Source organism: Thunnus albacares, chromosome 7, assembly GCF_914725855.1.
Source record: "Thunnus albacares chromosome 7, fThuAlb1.1, whole genome shotgun sequence".
In the NCBI taxonomy this organism is placed as follows: domain Eukaryota; kingdom Metazoa; phylum Chordata; class Actinopteri; order Scombriformes; family Scombridae; genus Thunnus; species Thunnus albacares.
In genome coordinates this window covers 27,394,445-27,414,885 of record NC_058112.1, presented here as the reverse complement: position 1 = coordinate 27,414,885, position 20,441 = coordinate 27,394,445, and the positions used below count along the sequence as shown (strand labels likewise).

General features: G+C 36.9%; 1 long non-coding RNA gene across 5 annotated transcripts in view; it reads left to right on the top strand.

Annotated features, from left to right (window-relative positions):
• LOC122986466 overlaps positions 1 to 20,441 on the top strand; it is a 64,658-nt gene that overhangs the window by 40,109 nt on the left and 4,108 nt on the right. For 4 of the 5 annotated variants that reach the window (XR_006404309.1, XR_006404311.1, XR_006404310.1 and 1 more), the window contains 2 exons: positions 10,727 to 10,812; positions 17,852 to 18,120. This is a non-coding gene — a long non-coding RNA (uncharacterized LOC122986466). The remainder of the gene's footprint in view (positions 1 to 10,726; positions 10,813 to 17,851; positions 18,121 to 20,441) is intronic. The other variant, XR_006404308.1, reaches the window with a different exon arrangement.

The window sequence follows — 20,441 nt, the reverse complement described above, 5'->3', positions numbered from 1 at the left end:
AACAAAGAGGTAAAGGCGGAAGTACATAGTAACAATAGAAGATGCACAATAATAGTAATAATAGGACGCACGGGAGTAAAATAATGATAAAAAATAAGATAAAATAACATCAATTAATAGGTGTCATTAAAACATATCAAACATTTCCAAAAGCTTTCACATAGAAAAAAAGTTTTAAGACGAATTTTAAAAAAAGCTAGAGACCTAGTGAGTCTGAGTTCAGTGGGCAAGGATTTCCAGAGAGTCGGAGGCTCTGACAGCAAAAGCCCGACCACCCTTTGTCACAAGCTGTGACCTGGGAATGACCAATAGGGCTCCATCTGCGGATCTTAAGGGTCAAGGGGGCACATACCAGTTCAGTAGTGCAGATATGTAACTGGGAGCAAGGCCTTTTAATGCCTTAAAGGTAAGTAATAAAATTTTAAAATCGATGCGAAGGCTAACTGGGAGCCAGTGTAGGGAGGCAAGCACAGGGATGATGCGCTCGCACCTTTTTGTCCCAGTAATGAGACGAGCAGCAGCATTTTGGACCAGCTGGAGACGGTGAAGGGAGCCCTGGCTGATACTTGAATAAAGTGCGTTGCAATAGTCGAGTCGAGAATATATAAAAGCATGTATAGTTTTTTGAAGATCAGCAAAAGATTAAAAATGACCTAATTTTAGAGATGATCCTCAAATGGTAGAAACACAACTTCACAACATTTTTGACTTGATTCTCAAAACAGAGGTTGGAGTCAAATATGACCCCCAGATTCCTAGCCGCCTGTGTAATGTTCATTGACAGATCGGCAAGGTTTGCTCCCAAAGAGCTGACCAGCTTTGGTGGACCAAATAGAGTGACCTCAGTTTTGTTGTCATTGAATTTAAGAAAATTCTGGGACATCCAGGATTTAATGTCAGAGATGATTTAAGTTTGACTAGGCTGCTAGGATCTTAGGGTTTTAATGGTAAATATAACTGTGTGTCATCAGCATAAAAGTGATACTGCACATCATGATTCTGAATAAGCTGGCCAAGGGGCAGCATGTATATGGAGAACAGAAGGGGCCCAAGAACTGAGCCTTGAGGGACCCCACAATTCAACTGCGCTATCGTGGAGGTGGAGTTACCCAGAGCGACAGAGAAAGTTCTATTGAGGAGATATGATTGTATTAAAGTAAGAGCCGGGCCCCTGATCCCCACCCAGTTCTCTAGGCGATTTAGGAGGGATACTGTGGTCGATAGTGTCAAATGCAGCACTTAAGTCTAAAAGAACTAAAATCTAGCAGTCGCCTCTGTCTGCAGCTAAAAGTAGGTCATTAGTTACTTTAACAAGGGCTGTCTCGGTACTGTGAAATGCTCTAAAACCAGACTGGAAGCAGTTAAAAACACTATTACGATTCATAAAAGAAATCAATTGAAGAGAAATTACTTTCTCCAGAACCTTAGATAAAAAAGACAGTTTGGAGATAGGCCTGTAGTTGCTTAAAGACAGAGGGTCCAAATTAGGTTTTTTAAGTAAAGGGTGGACAATGGCATGCTTAAAACTATCAGGAAAAGAACCCGGAGGTCAGGGAATTATTAAAAATGTGCAAGATAACAGGACTAACTGTGGGGAAATACCTCCTTGAGCAGCTTGGTGGGGATGGTGTTTAAGGTGCAGGAGGAAGAGTTCATGTAGAAAAAACTGTATTTTCTAACTCTACCATTGAAACGGGTTGAAATTGGGTAAAAGAGGCCGGATTATGATGTTGAATGGAGAGAATGTGGGAGGCAGGCTGGATTTGGGACCTGATGTTCTCCACCTTGCTAATAAAATGAGTAAGGAATCTGTTAGAGAGCTCAACATCTGGTTCAGGAGAAGAGGTGGAGGTGTCACGAATAACAGAGTTAATGACTACAAAGAGAGCTTTTGGATTATGATTGTTTCTGGAGCTTAAGTCTGAAAAGTAAGCTGATCTGGCATCCTTTACTGCATCCTGGTAAGTTGATGTTAGGTTTTTGAGGGTGATATGTGTCGATTTTAACTTGTTGGCCCTCCATTGTCTTTCGGATTTTCTGCAAAGTCTTCTTAGTGCCCGAGTGTGGTCATTGAACCAGGGAAGGTTATTTGGTTTTTGTGTCCTTGTTTTAAACAGTGCAATATGGTCTAAAATGGATAGGCACTTACCGTTAAAAGAATTTAAAAGAGCATTAGGAGCAAGAAGAGATAAAAACAAGTTAAAGGATGAAGAATTAAAAGCGTCACAGAAATTAGCAGCAGAACCAGCATTAAGAATGCGAGAGGTTATTGTGATGTAAGGAGTAGGAATACGGATCTGGAACGGTACTTTAAAAGTGACAGCTTTATGATCAGTGACAGGCATATCCAACACACTAGGACACTCAAACGAGAGACCAGATGAGAGAGCTAGATCCAAGGTATGGCCCTTAGAGTGTGTGGGCTCTTTAACATATTGAGTGAGGTTAAAAGAGTCAATGAGGTCTAGAAAATGAGAGGTGAGAGACCGGGAAGGACAACACACATGAATGTTAAAATCACCAAGAATAACCACCCTATCATATCGAGGTAATACAATGTATAAAAGCTCAGAAAACTCAGGAATAAAATTAACTGATTTCAGTGGCCTATAGATTAAAATGCAGAGTAAAGGAGGAGGGCCAGTGATTAAGCAACTTAAAACTTCTAAGGAATTAAAACTACCAACAGGATGGCATTTAAAACCTGACTTATAAAACACTGCAAGACCACTTCCTCTTCCAGAAGGTCTGGGATTATTAAAATAAGCAAATCCAGGGGGTGTGGCCTCATTCAGAGGAATCATGTCCCCCTGAGACAGCCATGTCTCAGTGATCATAAAAAAGCCCAGATTATTAGAAACAATAAAATCTCTAATGATAAAACATTTGTTACTGATAGATCTGACATTTAGGAGACCAAAGTTTTTTGGTGAGAGAGTAGTGGGGGAGATAATGGGGAGACAGTCAATAGGAAGCAGATTGCCCATATTTGCTCTCCTATGGGGCTTTTGAGAAAAGTGAGAGGTGCTCTGTCCCAGGGGCTGCCAACCCTCAGTTGCTCGTTGTATATGTGGTCTGCGATTTATAATAACAGGGATGGAGCGAACGGGAGAGAAATACTTGCCAGACTAGAAGCTACAACTGGCTGTGCCAGGCTGTCAGCATTAGCCAGACTGTAAATGTAAACTTGTGGTTGGAAAATATTTTTTAAAAATATCAAAGTATAAATATAAAAAGGACCCACTTAGTCACATAAGCAGTTGCTTTTTTTTTTTTTACCATTATTAGCAAACTGGCTAGCAAGCTAGTTCCTCAGCCTATCCTCACTAGAAAAAACATGCATATGTTGTTTGTTTAGATGCTTAAAATGACCTTTGTTTACATTTACCTCACAGTAGATTAGAGGTCCCCTTTAATGGCCTTATGGATTCTTATCTCTGTCAGGAGCAAACAGGGAAGTTGCATACCTTTGTTGTTGCACTGAAAAACCTCTCAGGGGGTAAGCTGGGGTGGAAAGAGTGTGACTTAAGCGCGGGAGGCCGCTATTTGGTTTCCATTTTCCTACCAACAGTCAACATAGATTTCTTTAAAGCATGACTGCAGTCAACTGTAATAGTGTTTGTGTCTTAAACCTAACCAATCCTGAATCATTTTTGTAGCAGCCATTGGTAACGGTTTAAGATGTCATCCTGCTGATGGGGCGTCGGTTCAGAAAAAAAGTTCATATGGGTTATTTTTTGAGGGAGATCTACAGATTATCTACAGTGTGTTAACAAGAAAGATGTGTAAGGCTTACTGGATACCTGGTTTGCTAACTATTGAACAAGCTGACATCACTGAAACACAAATACTGTTGATACTGATACTGTTGAGAAGATGAAATACAATCCAGGAAGGCTGGCTTGAGAAATAGATCCATGAGTGTGAATGTTAAACAGACACCTCGGACAGCGTCTTTTAACACTATGTGACAGGATTTTACAACTCTGGGAGATATCAGGGTAACTTTAATTTTATCTTTCATTGCAATGATTGTCAGGTAAATAGCAGAAAAAGACGATTCTCATTACAAAGTAATCTACCAGGAAGGCGTGCCTGCACATAATTGATTGGCCAATGCAGCCGCTTGCCAGATGACGTCACACTGCATGCCTTCAAACGTTGAGCCAGGTTCAACATTTCCACCAGATGACCCCTTGTTTTTCTGAGACTGTCCTCCCAAGGAAAACGACCCAATATGTCGTAATGTCAGTCGCCCAAAAACAACCTATAGTTACATTTGAGTGACAGCTGCCATCTATCAGCCGTAGTAATTATGACCCGGAGCAGTGGCGCAGTTCAGAAGATGTATATTCTGTGTATGTCGACAATTTTCGTCATTCGGAGGAGGAGGAGGGGTGGATGGAGGCATTTTCCCAACAGTGGACTTTGACACAGGACACCACTGTTCCCGTTTCCAACCATGAGTTGGGACAGTTTTTTAAAAACCCATAACCACAATCGTCCCCTAACCTTGACCCCGTTGTTAGTATTGTAGACGACGAAGATTGTCTAACTTTACGGAAGTTGTAACTTTAACCCACACCACATCTTTCTGTAACCTTAACAAAGTGATCATTTTAATCCCAAACCATGATCTCTCCCTAAACCTAACCAAGTCCTTTACGTGCCTAAATCTAACCAGACCTTAACCACAGCGTTGTCGCATCATAAAACAAAATATGACAAGGCCTCAATTTGAGGCCCGAATCTCCAAGCCCTTCACAACATATAAACCTAATGTGTTTGATCAATTTCGAATAGCTTCTCAAATCGGCACAATACAAAACACTTCTAAAGCTTTATCGGTATTAAATGTGTCAGTTCAAATGTTTATCAGAGTAACGTTTATGACGTTTAGGTCATTTATCAGAGTAAGAGGCTGACTTGATGAGCACAAATTAGGCGACCACAAAGACTGCAATAAGGAAGGTTTTATTAACAAAATAAGAAACCGATTATTTTACCGTGCCATGAAGCAGCAAGTGGGAGAGGAAGCGACGAGAGGGCGTGTGTTTGTGTGTCGGCCTAAAACATTTTTCTATCTTAACTTTGTTTTATAATTATCATTTGTATTTATTTTCTTAAAACGGTAGTTTCTTTGATTGATATGCATACTAGTTTATAGTCCCAAGCCCCCCTGCCCCACCCAAGACCAAACAAAACAAAAAAAGCGCCAAAAAAACAGGCTGATGGGGCCCAATCTACTCACAGATTCGGGCTGAAATACAGGGCTCTAATTTATTACCGTTTTGGAAAGCACAGACAAATTATGTCGCCCTGCCGATTACTGCCGATAGAGGCGCCAGATTAGAAAACACTCTTATGGCGGCATGGTGTCTCAGAGGTTAGCACTGTTACCTCACAGCACGAAGGTCCTGGGTTTTTTCTGTGTGAGGTTTGCATGTTCTGCCCGTGTTTGCGTGGGTTTCTGCTGAGTGCTCCAATTTTCTCCCACCATCAAAGACATGTTAGGTTAATACTCCTGTCGGCGCCCCTGACCGCTTGTACTGGCTAACAAAAAGAACTTAAGTTTTCCCCGGGCACCTGCTGCAGCTGCCCACTGCTCCGTAGTGTATAGGATGGGTCAAATGCAGAGGATACATTTTGTTTTAATGTATGTGACTGCTGAGAAATGACAATAAAGTCTGAATCTTAAACTTAATCTATGTGTCTTTCTTGAGTGCACATGGTCAAATGACATATTTGGTCGTTTACTTTGGAGGACTTGTTTTTTCTTGTCAGAGCCCAACTGTGTACATTTAAATGAATGAAGGGAAGCGTTTCTTTCAGGCAGTGCTGTCATCTGTCTAAACATATAGTGAAATGATCACATTAACAAATTACAGAATTTCTATATATCTGTACTTTTCTGCTTTGTATATTTATTTATGCGTGCACAGTGGTGAGTTTAGAGATCAATCCTCAGCCTTTGTTGTGCCAGAACTGACGACTCACATTGTTCAGTAAACGTGAGTCGAAGTATCAGTAGATAGAAGTGTTGGAAGCTGTCGGGATGAAGGTACATCCTGACTGCAGGAGACAGTCCAACCTTCCACATCTCAAGAAATCTCTAAAATTCATTAATATGCTCCGAGTTCAACCGCCTGTCCCTCCAAAAATCCCTGGCTTTAAAAAACAACAACAAAAGTTTACCACTTTTCTGCACAAGCCATCTCAGTTAAACCAAAAAAAATTATGTTTTTTAAATATTACAAATCTTTGCTCATTGGATCGGTTGCCATGACAACAGGGCAACGTTACAGTATAAGTTGCTTCATTGTTGTCACCTAGAGTGGTTGAGCCAGTTGCCACAAGTCCAATTTTATATTGCCAATTTACTTCAATTATCATTCAGTTTTAGTCAAATAAATCCACAATGAAAGTTTACATCTTTAAAGTCATATAAGCCACATTTCTGATTTTTAAAAATTTTTTTTTTTTTAGATATGGATTGTGTATTCAGTCTGTAGTAGTTGGTTTTCTCTCTATTTTACGCTGTCAAATATGAGTTGAAAAGAATAAGTTCACACAGTTTGTCATACTAACATTCAGAAGTTTTATCTCACCAACAAGGCTTCAAGTTTCCAGTTGTTGTACATACTCCTCATCTCTGACAGCAAAGGAAACAGAGTAGAGTCATATTGTATAAGGTTTACTTTGTAATTGTTGTATATAATTATATAATAACACAGGTACATGATATAATGACAGTTGTTTCCCAGACATGTTGTCATGTCCTCTGTGGGTATTTCATTTCTACATTTTGATATTGTGTCCTTACAGTCACATAACTTTATGTCACATGTGTATTTAAGAATGTCTTGTCTTGTCTTTTGATTGTCGGATGCTCGACGTGGCTTTAAGCATCATGTTAATAATCATTACATCACACTGCTTATTTTGAGTTTCATCTCATATCATCATCTCATCGTCTCCTTTCTTACTAGTACAAGAGAAAACAGTCACAACCGCGTCTGCCTGTTCACAAACATCTTATGTGATCAGGTTGCATGGCAGCACTGTTGGTCATTTAAAATGTTCTTATCTTTATAATTATTTATTTTTTAAAAACTTTTTTTCGAAGTACTTTTATCAAACAGTAAATCTTCTGAGTTGTGTTTATGATAATCACTGAGATAGCATCATTAGTGGACAAACAAGTTACGGTGGTAGATAAATGGTGCACACACATGTGCCTTGTAAGTGGCTTCAAGTTTATTCTTATGTCGTTTAAAATGTCCTTTTCCTTCTTCAACGTGAAATAGTCCCCCGGTTTCCTGGTTTGGTCATCTAAACTTTTCACCAACAATCAATCGACTTATTACCAACAGGTGTGCCAAGTGACTGCCTGTAATCAGAGGCGTCCTGAGATACCAAACCAGGAAACTGAAGGACTATTTCACACTGAACAAGGCAAAGCCTAAATGTCTGTGCATTTTTACCCCCATGTGGATAATTTAAACTAAATAAAAAGAAACTATCTAATTTATTTAGGTGTACAAACCCCTTTTTGTGCTTTTGGACTTAGACTTTAGATACATGCACCCCAGCCCCCACATGTCTTTTGGTTGAGCACAATGTTTTTTAACTTTTACTTTCACTAAGTTGAGATATCTCTCGTTCATGTGGTCGAATATCATGAAACATATTTGTTAATTTGAATTTTAAGGCACAATCCAAATGTAAATCTGTCCTGTATCACACTGTGGATCAAAACTGGTTATGTCTCTCCACAATTTCAATCCAGACATACAAACATACAATATCTATGAATCTGACCCTTCCACCACCTAACCGACACACACACACACACACACACACACACACACACACACACACACACACACACACACACACACACACAGTTTTGGTGTATGACTCAAAAGAAAACAGCCGGCTCGTCCCATAGGTGGTGGTGAAAAATGATTCAGGAAAACAGGAAGGAGGTGAAGGTTTGGTAAGGGGTCACTCTGTGGCTCTTAATGTTGGGAACACACACACACACACACACACACACACACTCACTCTTACATATACAAAACACACACAGCAGTGCATATCCGAAAGTCATCAGTGCTGTGTGGCTCCATAGATGTTGGTGAATAAAGTAACACAACATACAGTCAATTCAATTCACACACACACAAAAAAATATATATATATATAAATAGAATATTTCACTTCATTTCCTTTTTCTTTCTGTAACCGTGCACATGCACACACACGTCAGATGGTTAAATGGGATGTTTGTGTGACACTGTTGGTCAAAACACCAACAGACAGACAGACTCACATAGACGCACATGCACACATGCGGTGTGGGACTAATAATAGTTTCTCCTGTTTGCGGGCTGTTACTTCAAGTTCAAGGACACTTCTGAACCGTTGATGACACAAAACACCTTTTAATTAAATTGAATTCAGTCATTTCAAACTATAAAGCAAAACTACTATTTATGCTTTATAGCTTAGCTTAAAGGGACTGTTCCTATAGTTAATGAAGATCTTAGGTGAACACACACCCACCCACACACACATACACACACACACACACACACACACACATATATATAGGAATATTTACATGCACTCACACATTCACATATGTCAAGAATGCACAAATAAATTCTCACTTATGCTGACGCACTTGTGCTGACACTTACTGACTCACTCTGACACTTTTCTCCTTTCTTTGATCTCTCTTTAATTTCTGTCAAACACACACACACACACACAAATACAAATGTACAGTTGTTAATAGACTTGCTCAAACACAAACTTTCATATAAACACATTTTCATCATTTATTTTCCATTTTTCTATTGAAATTATTGTTCCATACATGAACAAGGACACACACAGACCAACGTTATTAATATCAAAATCTCCTTCAAACCTGCAGAATTTGTAAACAACATGAAATATCATCTTTTCTCAGTCACCATCAGTCATTCATCACATTTATTTTATTTCAATTCCACAATAACAAACAGAATTTATGTTTTTGATTATGTTTTGTGAATCATTAACTCGGAAAAGAAATGTTTCCTCACCATCTTTTCAGCTATTTCCTTTTTCTGTTTGTAAGACTGAAATTATAAAGTGTGTTTATATGTATATATACATATATACACACTAATTATATAGTTATGAGATTTAAATTTCTCTTGGAGGACTTTGACTCTGCTCTTTATTTATATGTAAAGTTCCTTTTCTAGACTATTTTAATGCCGAGTTACAACATCATGCAGATGAACTATCACTATCATCTGTAAAACAGATGAATAACATCTGTACAACTTTCAAAAAACACAATTAAAATTTAGTATCTCACAGAGGACTAATGATCTGTGTGTGTGTGTGTGTGTGTGTGTGGTAAAATTTGATAAAGAAACTGAAAACCATGATGTCAGTTTCCCTCCATGATGCCCTTTTTTTTCAATAGCAAATTTAAAGCAATTGAAATATAATATAAAACAAATGTAAAAATAAGCTGATGATGACAACAGGACGCTGGAAAAGTGGATCGGCTCTTATTTTTATTATTAAATCCTCATATTTACTCTACTTCCATAAAACTGATCAGTCAAAAATTGTCAAAAACTCATAAAACTCAACATAATTACATTTATCAGCTGTTTTACATTAACATTAACATTTTTTGATAGAAAGAGTCGAGATTGTAGGTTATAACAGAGGAGCTTTGGAGGCCTCACTGGCTGTTAATAATCATTTCTGCTTGAAAAGACTGATGTATAAAAACATCACAGTAACCAAAGTATTTTCTACCTTTTATAAACATTAAAGAGCAAAACAGTAAAAATAAAACAGAATAGGAGTTTTAAGGTTCTGCCCTTTATATGATTTAAAGTTTGTCTGCACATCAGGACGTTCAGCATCTTAACTATATTATTTTCCAGTGTGAACATATTAAAAACACAGTTAATATTAGTATAAACAGTTGTTTGCATCTGTAAAGGTTTAATAGATAACCAGCATATTCTAGCCTGAGTGAAGCAAAATTTATTACCTAAACTTTCCAATTCAAGAGAGAATTTAGAGCATAAAACCTTTTTTCTTATAGATTTGACCCCGACGTTAGTGTTGTCATGATCTTTAAAGTTGTCACCTTTAAATAATTCATGACTTATTTTCATGTCTGATCCTCTATTGAAGCCCAAAAGCCCAGAAGCAAGCTTTCATATTTTATCCCGACTAGGAAATCATTGTGCATCGTGTCAAAGTGCTCTTGATCAAACCACTAAGATGCTGTAACTCTTACAGGTCACTTATTTTAGTAATAAATAGATTATTTATGACAATTTCCCTACAAACTATCTCAAAAACAATCAAACTGAAATAATGAATCATACAAATATTCATATAAGCAGAGAGAGTGTTACAGAAAGCAGCAAAACATGGAACCAACAGTCAGACAGGAAACAAAAGTATATATACACTAAAAACATTTTAAAAGGTCTTTTAAAAAAACTCAGTTACTCAATTAACTATTAAATTTTAAGAAATCAACTTAAACTGAAGTTTTATTCTCAGTCTGAGCTGTTTTGGAGTGTAGATGTTGTTTCATCACCTGAAAGCAAACAGCTTCTTCTGCCATTCAGTGTGTGTTAACTTAGAGTTTAATGTTAAAACATATTAAAACCATGTTGATATCTTACCTCAGGTGTTTTTCTGCTCGGGGGGGGAAGCTGACTTCATTCAGCTGTCAGATGTTAAACTGCCGGCCAAAAACTAAACATCATAACACAGGTCAGTAATATCTGCTGCTGCTACTGCCCATGTTTTTGTCATGAACACTGAATACGTCCACAGTAGAAAACAAAGGAGTCTCTTTTTCCTTCAGGAGAACATCTCTGCTAAGTTTCTACTTCTCATCCTGATTTCTACTTCTGTCACATCACTTTTTTTTTTGAGAAAGAAAAGAGTGATTTTAGTTGCCTAAAACACTTTTCTATACCACTGAAATCCTTCAGATGAAATCCTTTAACAAAAAAAAGCCCTAAAGCAGAGAGTTTGGACTGTTCTGACTTCTTAAACACAACCAAGTCCAGTAATTATTCATTTTTAATATGCAGAATTTTTACAGTGGTTTGTATTTTTAATTGTAAGTTAAAATACGATAACTGTGACAGAGATTAAACATTAATTCAAAGGGATTTACTCTCATTACACTTATTACAGATGTTGTACACTCTGTCCTCAAACACACGTCACCACTTTTTAAATGTCGTTTGTTCAAGGACACAAGAGGTTAAATTGTTTATTTGTGTTTTTCAGCTAATTGAGACAAAAATGAAACTTTGTGGCTGTTTTTTTTTTTTTTTACTTTGTTAAGATACATTTCAAGGTCACATACACATTTTTTACTCACCGCAGAAGCAGTTTGCTCGACTGTTCATATCCAGATGTTTCAACCTCTCCTGGTAATTAGAGAGGTGTCGAGTTATCATGTGAATTTTTGAAAACGACGTATGTTTATATTTTATTTTAAAGAACAAAAAGGCAGAAACCTACTCAGTCACTACTTTCAGTTACATATGTATAAAACAAATATCAATAAATCAGCCTTACACATCTTAGCAACATCTACATAACAAGTGACCTTGTGACAAACTGGTCTAGATCATCTAATATCCTGTAAAACAGAAAAGTAGGTCACATATGATTTCCAGCTCTAGAAAGAAATAAACAAAAAGTTACTGAAACCTTTTTTTTTTTTAGAGGAAGCACACATTTTATAGACAGTAAATTGTATTAAGATGCATCTAAATGGTTTAAAACAGATTATTTTAGCAAAATTAACATCTTGTTTTTATCTGATCTCATTAATGAAAGGCAGTTTGTAACATTTTTTGGTATAATGTAACTTATATATAAAGAAAAGTCTGAAGACGTAGCAGAAGAAGACTCATGAGGTTGAGAAATGTTTAATTAACCATCAGGAGAAAAACTGATGAAACACAAATACTTTTTCCCTCACTGCTTCTCATTTATGTTTCCTCCTTTTCACGTTTTAATCATCTGTAGTTGGAACGAGGAAGGAAAAGAGGAAACACACCAACATTGTTCAGATATATTAAGAGCAGCATATGTTGTATCAAGTTGTTTTGCTACAAACACTGTGCCACTTTCAGAGGAAATTCCTGTAACTACTCGTATTTTTCCAGGAAAATACGAAAAACAGACCTGTATTTAGTTCGACCACTGAGCGCTCTTTTTGGTTTACATAATCAGTTTTGAAACTGTTACATAAGAAAAAAAAAGTTTCTGAACCCAAAGAGGAGCATGTAATTGAGCAACAGAGGTTAAAACATGAACATCACAACAGTAAGAGAAAGTTTTCACATGACAACAACAGAGTAAACTTTACATTTGAAACAGGTTTCCACAGGATGTGTGCTGGTCCAAAAACTGACACACAAACGTGACACATTTTTATTTTGAACATTGAACAAGTAAATAAAAAAAACACAAACAGCACGAGACACATATCCCTCAACACCCACATACAGTAGTGACATACAGTCGGGACAAAACAAGACAAAAATAAAACCTACACACACACACACACACTCTCACACTCACACACACACACACACTCTCACACTCACACACACACACAAAAGTTGTAACACAATGTGTCCATTTATGCCGAGAGCCGGTGTAGCTCTATTGTCCACAGTGACTTTAAATGAAATGAAATGTGACACATGTTAAGGAGTTAAATATACAAAAGTTTTGGACCAGTTTTCATCAGATTGTGATAATTAAATTATATTTTTTACTGTTAAAGGATTATTGGAGGTTTGTCAGTTTGTATTTTACAGCTAATTGACTAACAAAAGTCTGCAGAGTTTTAACATTACAGTACTGTGGATTTGAATTTATCTACTCAAACTATAAATTAAAGATGTAAATTTTAGATTCCTGACTATTACAGGTCAGTGTGTGTGTGTGTGTGTGTGTGTGTGTTTGTTTTACCAAGAAAATGAACAAACACTGTGTTAAATTCATTGAAAAAGCAAAGTATAAGCAGTGTAATTCACAATCTTTTATCCAATTTAAAGTCTTAATTTTATTTTGACCTCTTTTTTTTTAAAATTTTAAAACATGTATCAACTTGACTTTTTCTTTTTGCCGACACGTTGCTCTCCTGTGATGTTTCTGCAGTAACAGGATAATGATCGAGGCAGTGCTGCTCTGACTCTTACAGCCCAAACTAGCAGCTGACTGTAATCTCGATGATGTAAAGCAGCAGTTTTAAGATGATTCAGCTTCAATTGGTACATCGAAGTCGAAGACGCATGCTGGTAAAAATAAAACAGACGCATGTCGAGAGGGGGAAAAACATCCAAGTGTAACAAAACTTACAAGTAAAAATACGTAAAATCTGTGTATTTACATACAGGTGAGAACATACAGTGATCATAATAATTGCAGTAAATGTAACACTCATCTAAACAGAGAGTCACTCAGATCATGATGATGGTCAATAACTGGAACTGAGACAAACACCAGGAAAAAAAAAATCCTAAACAATCATAGAAAGTATTTATTGTAAAATTAGTAGAAATTAAAAGAAAAATCAGCACCGAATTGTGCAAATATACAAATAATTTCAATGTTATTCCCTTCTTCTAGTCTAAATCCCACATCTGACTGAGTTTACACAGACACAGAAATAACTTTTTTGTCTTTCTTTCTGTTGATGTTCAAACTTCTGCTAAAGTTAAACAGTCATAGATTTGATCCCGGACTGCATGTTCACGTATACGATGTATAGAAACAACAGCCTGACCTGCTGCTGCTGCTGCGGTGGTGGTCGGTCCTCTTTCTCCTCTTTCTCTTTTTTTTTCTTTTGTTTTCAGTGGCTGCAGCTAAATTGATACACTAAACATTTTTAATGGACCATCGTGTGTGTGTGTGTGTATGTTTTTGAATGACACAGAGAGAGAACCTGGGTACCTCTGTGTGTGTGTGGGTTCATGCACTTATTCACTTATACATTTCTGGATTTGTGTGTGTGTGTGTCTCTCTCTCTGTGTGTGTGTGTGTGTGTGTTACATGAAGATGTGGCCAAAAGCTTTTTCTGCTTTTACCGATACATTCGGTCAACCTGTAAACAATGTTCGAGTTTGACCGTCTGTCACATCAACAGAGTTATTTTTGGACACATCTCAGTACGTCAGAACACTCGTTAATTTGTGGGAAGTTGAGAGTTAAAGTCAAAACAGTTTCGCGTGATACTCAGTGAGATTAGTGCAGTACAAATATTCTCCTGTCTCACTGAGATCATCCCAAACTAGCCTTTCTATTTGTCTCAGTGCTTCATACAGATGTGCTGTATTTACATGGGTTTTATGTTTCATCATTTAAGATCATTTAAGCTTTTCAGAAGCTTTACAAATGTTACATATATATATATATATATAGGTATACATTTTAACAGTGAATACTTGCCTGCTGACCAAAATATTACATATGTCATGCTTCAAACTTGGGATAAAAATATTTTACAACTTTAAATTTAATCTCATGTATGATTACAAGGAGAAGAGAAGCTCACTTCTTTCAACAGGACCTGTTTGAACTTGTATCATATGTTTGTTTTTTTTGTTTCATTTGTTTATTTGTTAAGTAAAATCATGTCCAAACCTTCATTTTATCTGAGGCAAATGACACAAGCTGAGTCTGTATCTGCTGCACACTAAATATTTCAAACTTGATGATGTGAAGAAGGATTTCAGCAGCTGTTAACAGATTTTCTGAACTTTAAATTGAATATATCTCAACTCAAGATAAATATTAAGTGCCTTCATGTAACATGTTTGATCATGTATGAATCCAACAGGACATCTCTCAACTCCTACTTCTTATTTTATTTAAAGATAATATTTGTAGATTGAAGCTGTTTATACCTTAGATAAAATACATTTAAATGTGAACGTATTGATGCCAAAGAAATATTCTCTTCTCTTCTCCTCAGCTATACCATCATAAGTCTCAAAAACATTCATTTGAAACCTACGCAGATGACAATTGTAAAAGGCAGGTTTTGCAGAGCAGCTTACTTTTACTTAGCAGCTTGTTAAGTAAAATCATGTCCAAACCTTCATTATATCCAAGAGAAATGACACAAGCTGAGTCTGTATCTGCTTAACAGAAGCATTGCACATTAAACATTTCAAACTTGCTGATTTGAGATATTTTAGTAAATGTTTAGAGAGTAGAAGAGGACAGATTTACTAAAATGTTACAACTTTAAATTGAATTTCTCCAATTAAGTCATATTTTAACATGATCCTGATGAAATATGTTTGATTGTGTGTAAAAAACAACAAGAGGAAAAGTTTACCTACAGGACCTCTTTCAACTCCTATTTCATGTTTTTTTTGTTTAAAGGTTTATATCAATGTCAATGTTTGTGGATTTAAGCTGTTTTTTTCCTTAGATTCAATACCTTTAACTGTTATTGATTTGATGCCAAAGAAATTGAAGTATTCAGAGTGTCTTCTCCTCAGCTATACCATCATAAATCACAAAAAACATTCATTTTAAACCTTTACAGACAACGTTTTTAGACAGCAGGTTTTGCAGAACAACACGTTTAAAGTTTACTAAGTAAAATCATGTCCAAACTTTTATTATATCTAAGAGAAATGACACAAACTGAGTATCAGCCGAACAAAAGCATTGCACATTCAACATTTCAGACTTGATGAGGGATTTTAGCAACTCTTTTGAATGTAAAAGTTTTTCTCAAATGTAACAACTTTAAATTTAATCTCTCCAATAAAATCTTAATTGTACATTCATGGAAAGATGTTTGATCATGTGTCAGAACAAAGTGAGGAAAAGTTGAACTCATCAAATAAAAGCTCTTTAAACTCTTACATCAGAACTAATATGAAAAACAGGCAGTTCCAGGTGTCTAATGACCTCCTTCGTTTAACTTATAAATAATTTTAAACTGCAGCAAAAAACAAAACATCACAACTTTGCTCCAAAAAAAATCTTTAAAAAACTGCCAATATGTCAATTCAATCATCTCCAACACAGTTAAATGATGAAATATACAAACCAAGATGAAAATAGGTTGTCTGAGTTTTAAATTTACCTCCCAGATCTTTTTTTTTTTAAAAAAAAACCCAATATGTATGATGATCCTCAAAGATGCAGGTCAGCCATTTTGTTGTGACCACTCATTGGGTTGGCAGTCGGGCATGAGAAGGCTTCTGCCGAGGAATAACTGAATCATATATAAATCCTTCAGCGTCGTTAGTTCTGTTGTTTACGACGTGTGTTTTTCTCCATATCTGGATTTTGTTAGCTGGTTACAAAAGCCTTTCTTTCATAAGCAATGAAGCCTCAGTGAAGCCTCCTCATGTCTGGCAGAAAATGGCTGACTGTACAGATGAAGACACAGAGCTCCAGAGAGGAAGAGTAGCTCTTCTTCATCTCATTGTTCAGGCTGCTTGTTCTACAGAGGGTTTATGTTAAACTTTTAGATAAAATTGATGGTATTTTAGTACAATTCATGCTTTAAAAGAAGGGATTTAGACTGAAGAAACAAACCTTAACACAGATTATCTAACTTTGTATTTGTAAAACTGAATCTATGTAGTCTTTTTTTTTTGGCAAAGTGAGGTAATTTAATGCATATATCACATTTTATTACAGAGAAAAATCACTGTGCTTTACATTAGAATACATACAGTGCAAAGTAAAAGGTAAAGAGCTATATATTGGATCAAATACAGAAAAAGGTAACAAGAAAAGAAAAGAAAAAAATCCAGAAAACCTCCGTAGATAATCTAAAGACAGTGAAGAAAGTCACTTTCACCCCACAGACGCAAAATACAGACATACACAGATTCACACACACACACACACACACACACACACACACATACAGTCTAATTTGGGGGCTGATATAAATCTTCATAATCAAAATTCCTGCTTTACATTAAATCCCTTTAAAAATAAAAATATATGACACTAATATAAGTTGCATGAAATCAGAGTTTTATTAGAAAATGTAACAAATTTAGGCTTAAAATATCAGTTGTTGTGGTCATTTACTGCAGTTTGTATATAAGTGGCATTTAAATTTAACTCATCATTGTTGTGTGTAGGCTTGAGTGTATTTTCATGTGTGTGTGTCTCATTTGTATGTATTTTAATGCTGAAAATAAGAAGATGTCTAAAGGTGTGTGTTGGTATGTGTGACTTCCATCATGTGTATACCTGTGACATGACCTCACTTCTTTATGTTAACGTGCATGTTTAACACGTGCATTTTTTTTGACATACACTGTATAGTGTCTTTGTGCTATATTCTCATTAATTTACTTGTGTGTGTGTGAGTGTGTGTGTTAGTGTGTATCTCACCGTAACGTGGCAGCAGATGCAGAATCAGTGTTGCCAATAAGAGGAACTGTGAGCAGTCTGTCCTGTGGGCGGCAGGGGTTGATAAAAGCGGGACACCCGCAGTCAGTGTCCTACCCTTGTTACCTGCTCTCGTACAAACTGGTGGTTTATTAATTACAATCCCAACTCCATGCATGTGTTAATTACCCACTTCAAGGGGGGAGAAATGTAATCACTGTTTGACAGCTCATCTCTCTTTTAAAAGTAACATTTGTTAGGTTTTTTTTTTTTTGCACGTATTAATGTGTTTTTATGGTATCTTAGTTTTGACCATGTCACCCAATTACATGTTAGAGTGCCACAAAAAAGTATTTGTATGAATCATGAATCTATGTGTTTTTTTTTTTTTTATTCTTAGGAGCAAAATGATGATTACGAGAAGACAGAAAATTAAAGCTATCGCAGGCGGTGAAGCAGAGGATGCAGAAAACAAGGACTGTTGGCCCCCGGCAGGGAGGGAGGAGGCATCGGGACGAGCAGCGAAAGGACTCGGATCAACTGAAACTTTTTTTTTTCCCTCAGTTTCATCACCTGAAACCCTGAAAGTCAAGCCGGTTTTAATGGGACACGCCCGCCCCCTCTTTGTCCTCAATGCCAGGGGGAGTCGTCTGTTGCCAGAAAGGGAAGGTAAATGGGTGTGACTTTTGATTTCTCAAGTATGAACGTGTCCTATAGTCTGCCTAGTTCAAATTAACTTATATCATTTTAAATGAAAATAAAGAACATCTATACTGGAGATACTTTCACTCAGAAATCAGTGAATAAAAGCTCTTAATTCAAGAATGTATTATTTTTATAACTAGAAACTGTTAAAGGTAAAGAGTAAAGAGTACGTTTGAGTTTGGAAATATCCCAAATTAGCTCCTACTGTAGTAAATCTGTTAAAGAAAATGTCAAATTGGGGCTCATATACTGTATTACATCAGTCTTTAGATTGTCTATATAAAATCTGTGGATCTGCAGCTGTAGAAAGAGGAAACAGAGGGAAAGGTGGGCAGAAAGGAGGATTAAGGAAAACAGAAGGCTGGTTAAGTTCCAAGAAGTAAAGTGGCAAATGAACCATCAACCGACCAGCTCGTGTTTTTGCTCCATGAAACTTGCACCAGTTTCAAACCAGCTTCCAGACCTTGTGGTTATATTTGACGTTCAGCCGTTTTGCTACGACTTGAAAGCAGCAGAATAAGTGAAATTTTATGAATCACAGCAGTCACAAATAGTTCAGGAACGAAACAGCGCAGGTTGATTTATTCCCATTTCAGTTGTGCTGTAGGGTATTTGGGAGGAGGAGTATTAAGAGTACACGTGATGTGATGCCAGCTGATGATTCTGGAGCAGTGTTTGAAGCTGTTGTCACTACAACTTTGTTGGATGCAGGGATTTAGTCAGATCATGATATAATGGGTTTGTACAGTGTCCTCGTCTTTAACTGGCTCGATGCTTGTGATACCAGGGTGCAGGAAATCATCTGGGGACCTTAAGAGGACTCAGGGTGTCCCTATGAAATAGGGAAGAGTCTTTTTTTTCCCCACATATGTTAAATCTGAGGTCTCTTTTTATCAATTTCCAATGAGAGGTTCTCGTATCTCTGTTCAGGACGCCTTGGAGGCTCTGCTCTTGAGGTTGAGAGAAACTAAAACTTGCCCAGAAAAACAGCACTGCAGTCCGTTAACAGTATATCAGCTGGGGAAATCCTTTCCCTGAAGTGTTGTTTAATTTCACCCCAAAAAAAGTAGAAATGTCTTTGTCTGATGTGGGTTTTTGAGGGCCGATACTAATGTTAGTATCTCTGGAATTGAAGCTGTGATTACTTATATTTAGCACCTTTACATGTGATTGTTTTGATGGCTAAGAAATTAAAATATTCTGTGTCCCCCCTCGATGTTTCCACCAGTTATTGAACGGCTTCATTTATACCGTTATAGGTCACTAAAACTCTCATTTGAAAGCAAGACTGATGAGATTTATTTAGATGGGCTTGATAGCAGGTTTTTTTTGCAGAGTGACATGTTGAAATCCTCATGTCCAAGCCTCCATCATATCTGTGGCAGGGGACGCTAACGAGGCATTTTAAAGGCAAATATCAGGCGATATATGAGCCTGACGCTAATCTGGATACTATGGTAACTTCTAAGACACCTGATCTGTCCCATGCAGTGCGGTGGTCCTGCAGTGTGTGTGTGTGTGTGTGTGTGTGAGTTTACGCCTTTTGTCGGTGTGTTAGTAGCTTGTGTTTGCTGACTTGGAGGTGTGGTGTCGGGCACAACAGGCGTCTCGCTGGAATGTGCGTCATTTAAAAAATTGACTTCAGTGAGAGGAGGTGACGCAGCAGAATGATGCTATAGGATCCTCCATTAAACAGGAAAATGTAAATTAAATGGATGATGTTGTATAAAGTGTAAAGTTGATACAGTATTTAACACAAACGTAAAACTGCAGATGCACAAGTTTTTATATCACATTACTTTAGTTTTAACTATTTTTAAACTTCTCAAGACTTTATTTTTTACTCTTACGGTAGCTTGCGGTGGTTTTATTTTGTCATTTATTGGCTGTATATTGCAAGAGTGTGCGTGTGTGTGTTTTGGTATGTGTGCTTGTGTGTGTGTGTGTGTGTGTGTGTGTGTGTGTGTGTGTGTGTGTGAGTGTGAGTGTGTCCAACTTTGCGTGTACGTACATACAGTATATTCTAAATGAAAAATCAAGTGTAGTGTGTGTAAGGCTGATTTTATGTGTGTGTGTGTGTGTGTGTGGAGTGTTATCTCATCAAGGGTCTGGATGTTAATTTATCAACGTAAGTGTCACACACACACACACGTTCACACACACGTTTCCTGTGAGCTGCATTCGAGTTAAGTGTCAAACTGTGTGTTAAACTGGTGTAAAATTAAAGGAAAATATCCTAAACAAACACACACACACTCACGCTAACGCACACACAGGTCTGGCAG